The sequence below is a fragment of the Lontra canadensis genome, unplaced genomic scaffold (assembly GCF_010015895.1).
Source record: "Lontra canadensis isolate GAN:19392208 unplaced genomic scaffold, GSC_riverotter_1.0 scaffold114, whole genome shotgun sequence".
Lineage (NCBI taxonomy): Eukaryota > Metazoa > Chordata > Mammalia > Carnivora > Mustelidae > Lontra > Lontra canadensis.
Window position 1 is genome coordinate 1,083,188 of NW_022631108.1, and position 6,842 is coordinate 1,090,029.

Sequence of the window (6,842 nt, forward strand, 5' to 3'; positions counted from 1 at the left end):
CTCATGTATATAACTAGGTAACACTCACATCTCATAAAGAACCCAGAAAATGACCCAAAGACTGGCAGAACAAACTCTACAACTAAAAGTAGAGAAGAGGTCACAGCAACCAAGGTAGGAAGAAGAGATGCCGTTTAGGAGTGAAACAGATCATGGCCGTCCATGGTGGGGAGGGAACTGGTGGCTCAGAGAAAGGTGAAAGACTACAGTGGAAATCCTTCATGGGGAAGATAAATCCTCATAATACTTGGCTTTGAAAGAAAGAAGGGCCAAATTATGTGAGTTATTATAACCAGCAAGACTTAGAGCCTGGAATTTTAAAATTCAGGAGGCTTCGCTCTGGGAGACCCCAGAGGCCATTAGGAAATGGAGCCCCTGCCCTTAAAGAATCAACATGACAACAGAGATACAGCATGGAAGCAGCAGTTTGAAAAACACCAGGGGCAGAAAGGAGGGAGACTTACTTACTTATCTCGGAGCATGGCCCAGTGAGGCAGGAATCATGAGGAGACCTTACCAGGAAAAAAGGAACTAACAAACTTCATTTCTGTCCCTTGCCCCCAGCAATAACCACACAGCCACCTGTGGCAACCTTTATGGTGCCAACACACACTACATAACTTGCTTACCCTAAGATCTGCCTCCCTGAGCTTGGGCAGACTCACCCTTTCCAGGAACACTTACTTCAATTCCAGTGCTGCAAGTTCCATCCCCAAGAAGATCAGCACAAAACCCACCAACACCTCAACTCCTGACCTCAGTTCCAGAGGGGACATTGGCAGGACTCATTTCATGAACAGACCAGTTCACACCTTGTTATAACACACTTAGACTGACAGGGGATGAAACAATACCCACAACAGGTGAAAAGAACCTCTGCAGATGACTGGACTGGAGGAAAGAGTGGCCAGAACTAAACAGCAGCGCACAAGGTGCACACAAAGGAGACACTCCTCAAAGCACCATGTCCTGGGAAACAGGGGACACTGCAATGCAGTGTGCTGCAGGACTTCTTCCTCATAAAACCACTACTTTCAAGAGCAGGAGGCATAGCTGGCTTTCCTAAAACACAGAAATAGACACAGAATTAGAAAATACCAGGGGACAGAGATTGCCTCTTATTTCTTTTTTTATTTCTCTTTCTGATTGCTGTGGCAAGGATTACCAGTTCTATGTTGAGTAAAAGTGGCAGGAATGGACATACTTATCTTATTACTAATCTTAGAGGAAGTTTTCTCCATTTTTTAAGATGGAATATGAATTGGCTCTGGGTTTTTGTGTATGGTCTTCATATCTTGAGAAACATTGCCTCTGAACTCACCTTGTTAACTGTCACTATCCTGAATCATTTTTTAATTTTTGCCAAATGCTCTTTTGAGGTAATCATATGATTTTTAATTTTGTTGATATAGGGTATCAGGATATTGACTTGTGAATAATGAACCATCTTTAATTTTCTGGTATAGGGTATCAGGATATTGACTTGTGAATAATGAACCATCCTTAATTTTCTGGAATAAATCTCACTTGATTGTGATGAATTATTCTTTTAATGTGTTTTTTCAATGTGGTTTTATAATAATTTGTTGAGAATATTACATCTATGTTTATATGTTCTTTAAATGTTTTGCAACACTTATCTGTGAAGTTCTGTGGTCTGGATTTCTGTTTGTTGGGAGTTTTTTGATTAGCAATTCTATGTTTTTCTCTAGTAATCATTTTTTAAAATTTTATTTTATTTTTTCAGTATTCCAAGATTCATTGTTTACGCACCACACCAAGTGCTCCATGAAATATATGCCCTCCTTAATACCCACCACCAGGCTCACCTAACCCCCCATCCCCCTCCCCTCCAGTAATCACTTTCTGCAAATTTTCTATTTGCTTCTTATTCAATTTTGGAAGATTATATATTTCTAGGAATTTATACATTTCTTCTAGGTTTTCCAGTTTGTTGGCATGTAATTTTTCATAGAATTCTCTTATAATTTTTTTAAATTTTATTTTTTATAAACATATATTTTTTCCCCAGGGGTACAGGTCTGTGAATCGCCAGGTTTACACACTTCACAGCACTCACCATAGCACATACCCTACCCAATGTCCATAACCCCACCCCCCCCTCCCAACCCCCTCCCCCCAGCAACCCTCAGTTTGTTTTGTGAGATTAAGAGTTACTTATGGTTTATCTCCCTCCCAATCCCATCTTGTTTCATTTACTCTTCTCCTACCCCCTTAACCCCCCATGTTGCATCTCCTCTCCCTCATATCAGGGAGATCATATGATAGTTGTCTTTCTCCAATTGACTTATTTCGCTAAGCATGATACCCTCTAGTTCCATCCACGTCGTCGCAAATGGCAAGATTTCATTTCTTTTGATGGCACCATAGTATTCCATTGTGTATATATACCACTTCTTCTTTATCCATTCGTCTGTTGATGGACATCTAGGTTCTTTCCATAGTTTGGCTATTGTAGACATTGCTTCTATAAACATTCAGGTGCACGTGCCCCTTTGGATCACTACGTTTGTATCCTTAGGGTAAATACCCAGCAGTGCAATTGCTGGGTCATAGGGTAGCTCTATTTTCAACATTTTGAGGAACCTCCATGCTGTTTTCCAGAGTGGTTGCACCAGCTTGCATTCCCACCAAGAGTGTAGGAGGGTTCCCCTTTCTCTGCATCCTCGCCAGCATCTGTCATTTCCTGACTTGTTAATTTTAGCCATTCTGACTGGTGTGAGGTGGTATCTCATTGTGGTTTTGATTTGTATTTCCCTGATGCCGAGTGATATGGAGCACTTTTTCATGTGTCTCTTGGCCATCTGGATGTCTTCTTTGCAGAAATGTCTGTTCATGTCCTCTGCCCATTTCTTGATTGGATTATTTGTTCTTTGGGTGTTGAGTTTGCTAAGTTCTTTATAGATTCTGGACACTAGCCCTTTATCTGATATGTCGTTTGCAAATATCTTCTCCCATTCTGTCAGTTGTCTTTTGGTTTTGTGAACTGTTTCCTTTGCTGTGCAAAAGCTTTTGATCTTGATAAAATCCCAATAGTTCATTTTTGCCCTTGCTTCCCTTGCCTTTGGCGATGTTCCTAGGAAGATGTTGCTGCGGCTGAGGTCGAAGAGGTTGCTGCCTGTGTTCTCCTCAAGGATGTTGATGGATTCCTTTCTCACATTGAGGTCCTTCATCCATTTTGAGTCTATTTTCGTGTGTGGTGTAAGGAAATGATCCAATTTCATTTTTCTGCATGTGGCTGTCCAATTTTCCCAACACCATTTATTGAAGAGGCTGTCTTTTTTCCATTGGACATTCTTTCCTGCTTTGTCAAAGATTAGTTGACCATAGAGTTGAGGGTCTATTTCTGGGCTCTCTATTCTGTTCCATTGATCTATGTGTCTGTTTTTGTGCCAGTACCATGCTGTCTTGATGATGACAGCTTTGTAATAGAGCTTGAATTCCGGAATTGTGATGCCACCAACTTTGGCTTTCTTTTTCAATATTCCTTTGTCTATTCATGGTCTTTTCTGGTTCCATATAGGTTTTAGGATTATTTGTTCCATTTCTTTGAAAAAAATGGATAGTACTTTGATAGGAATTGCATTAAATGTGTAGATTGCTTTAGGTAGCATAGACATTTTCACAATATTTGTTCTTCCAATCCAGGAGCATGGAACATTTTTCCATTTCTTTGTGTCTTCCTCAATTTCTTTCACGAGTACTTTATCGTTTTCTGTGTATAGATTCTTAGTCTCTTTGGTTAGGTTTATTCCTAGGTATCTTATAGTTTTGGGTGCAATTGTAAATGGGATGGACTCCTTAATTTCTCTTTCTTCTGTCTTGCTGTTGGTGTAGAGAAATGCGACTGATTTCTGTGCCTTGATTTTATATCCTGACACTTTACTGAATTCCCGTACAAGTTCTCGGAGTTTTGGAGTGGAGTCTTTTGGGTTTTCCACATATAGTATCATATCATCTGCGAAGAGTGATAGTTTGACTTCTTCTTTGCCGATTTGGAGGCCTTTAATTTCTTTTTGTTGTCTGATTGCTGAGGCTAGGACTTCTAGTACTATGTTGAATAACAGTGGTGATAACGGACATCCCTGCTGTGTTCCTGACCTTAGAGGAAAAGCTCTCAGTTTTTCTCCATTGAGAATGATATTTGCGATGGGTTTTTCATAGATGGCTTTGTTAATATTGAGGTATGTGCCCTCTATCCCTACACTTTGAAGAGTTTTGATCAGGAAGGGATGCTGTACTTTGTCAAATGCTTTTTCAGCATCTATGGAGAGTATCATATGGTTCTTGTTCTTTCTTTTATTAATGTGTTGTATCACATTGATTGATTTGCGGATGTTGAACCAAGCTTGCAGCCCGGGAATAAATACCACTTGGTCGTGGTGAATAATCCTTTTAATGTACTGTTGAATCCTATTGGCTAGTATTTTGGTGAGAATTTTCACATCTGTGTTCATCAAGGATATTGGTCTGTAGTTCTCTTTTTTGATGGGATCCTTGTCTGGTTTTGGGATCAAGGTGATGCTGGCCTCATAAAATGAGTTTGGAAGTTTCCCTTCCATTGCTATTTCTTGGAACAGTTTCAGGAGAATAGGAATTAGTTCTTCTTTAAATGTTTGGTAGAATTCCCCCGGGAAGCCGTCTGGCCCTGGGCTTTTGTTTGTTTGGAGATTTTTGATGACTGTTTCAATCTCCTTACTGGTTATGGGTCTGTTCAGGCTTTCTATTTCTTCCTGGTTCAGTTGTGGTAGTTTATATGTCTCTAGGAATGTATCCATTTCTTCCAGATTGTCAAATTTGTTGGCATATAGTTGCTCATAATATGTTCTTATAATTGTCTGTATTTCTTTGGTGTTAGTTGTGATCTCTCCTCTTTCATTCATGATTTTACTTATTTGGGTCCTTTCTCTTTTCTTTTTGATAAGTCTGGCCAGGGGTTTATCAATCTTATTAATTCTTTCAAAGAACAAGCTCCTAGTTTCGTTGATTTGTTCTATTGTTTTTTCGGTTTCTATTTCATTGATTTCTGCTCTGATCTTTATGATTTCTCTTCTCCTGCTGGGTTTAGGGTTTCTTTCTTGTTCTTTTTCCAGCTCCTTTAGGTGTAGGGTTAGGTTGTGTACCTGAGACCTTTCTTGTTTCTTGAGAAAGGCTTGTACCGCTATATATTTTCCTCTCAGGACTGCCTTTGTTGTGTCCCACAGATTTTGAACCATTGTATTTTCATCATCATTTGTTTCCATGACTTTTTTCAATTCCTCTTTAATTTCCTGGTTGACCCATTCATTCTTTAGAAGGATGCTGTTTAGTCTCCATGTATTTGGGTTCTTTCCAAATTTCCTCTGGTGATTGAGTTCTAGCCTCAGAGCACTGTGTTCTGAAAATATGCAGGGAATGATCCCAACCTTTTGATACTGGTTGAGACCTGATTTAGGACCGAGGATGTGGTCTATTCTGGAGAATGTTCCATGTGAACTAGAGAAGAATGTGTATTCTGTTGCTTTGGGATGAAATGTTCTGAATATATCTGTGATATCCATCTGGTCCAGTGTGTCATTTAAGGCCTTTATTTCCTTGTTGATCTTTTGCTTGGATGATCTGTCCATTTCAGTGAGGGGAGTGTTAAAGTCCCCTACTATTATTGTATTATTGTTGATGTGTTTCTTTGATTTTGTTATTAATTGGTTTATATAGTTGGCTGTTCCCACGTTAGGGGCATAGATATTTACAATTGTTAGATCTTCTTGTTGGACAGATCCTTTGAGTATGATATAGTGTCCTTCCTCATCTCTTATTATAGTCTTTGGCTTAAAATCTAATTGATCTGATATAAGGATTGCCACTCCTGCTTTCTTCTGATGTCCATTAGCATGGTAAATTCTTTTCCACCCTCTCACTTTAAATCTGGAGGTGTCTTCGAGTTTAAAATCAGTTTCTTGTAGGCAACATATAGATGGGTTTTGTTTTTTTATCCATTCTGATACCCTGTGTCTTTTGATTGGGGCATTTAGCCCATTAGCATTCAGGGTAACTATTGAGAGATATGAATTTAGTGCCATTGTATTGCCTGTAAGGTGACTGTTATTGTATATTGTTTATGTTCCTTTCTGATCTACTACTTTTAGGCTCTCTCATTGCTTAGAGGACCCCTTTCAATATTTCCTGTAGAGCTGGCTTGGTGTTTGCAAATTCTTGCAGATTTGTTTGTCCTGGAAGCTTTTAATCTCTCCTTCTATTTTCAATGATAGCCTAGCTGGATATAGTATTCTTAGCTGCATGTTTTTCTCGTTTAGTGCTCTGAATATATCATGCCAGCTCTTTCTGGCCTGCCAGTTCTCTGTGGATAAGTCTGCTGCCAATCTAATATTTTTACCATTGTGTGTTACAGACTTCTTTTCCCGGGCTGCTTTCAGGATTTTCTCTTTGTCACTAAGACTTGTAAATTTTACTATTAGGTGACGGGGTGTGGACCTATTCTTATTGATTTTGAGGGGGGTTCTCTGAACCTCCTGGATTTTGATGCTTGTTCCCTTTGCCATATTGGGGAAATTCTCTCCAATAATTCTCTCCAATATACCTTCTGCTCCCCTCTCTCTTTCTTCTTCTTCTGGAATCCCAATTATTCTAATGTTGTTTCGTCTTATGGTGTCACTTATCTCTCGAATTCTGCCCTCGTGGTCCAGTAGCTGTTTGTCCCTCTTTTGCTCAGCTTCTTTATTCTCTGTCATTTGGTCTTCTATATCGCTAATTCTTTCTTCTGCCTCATTTATCCTAGCAGTGAGAGCCTCCATTTTTGATTGCACCTCATTAATAGCTTTTTT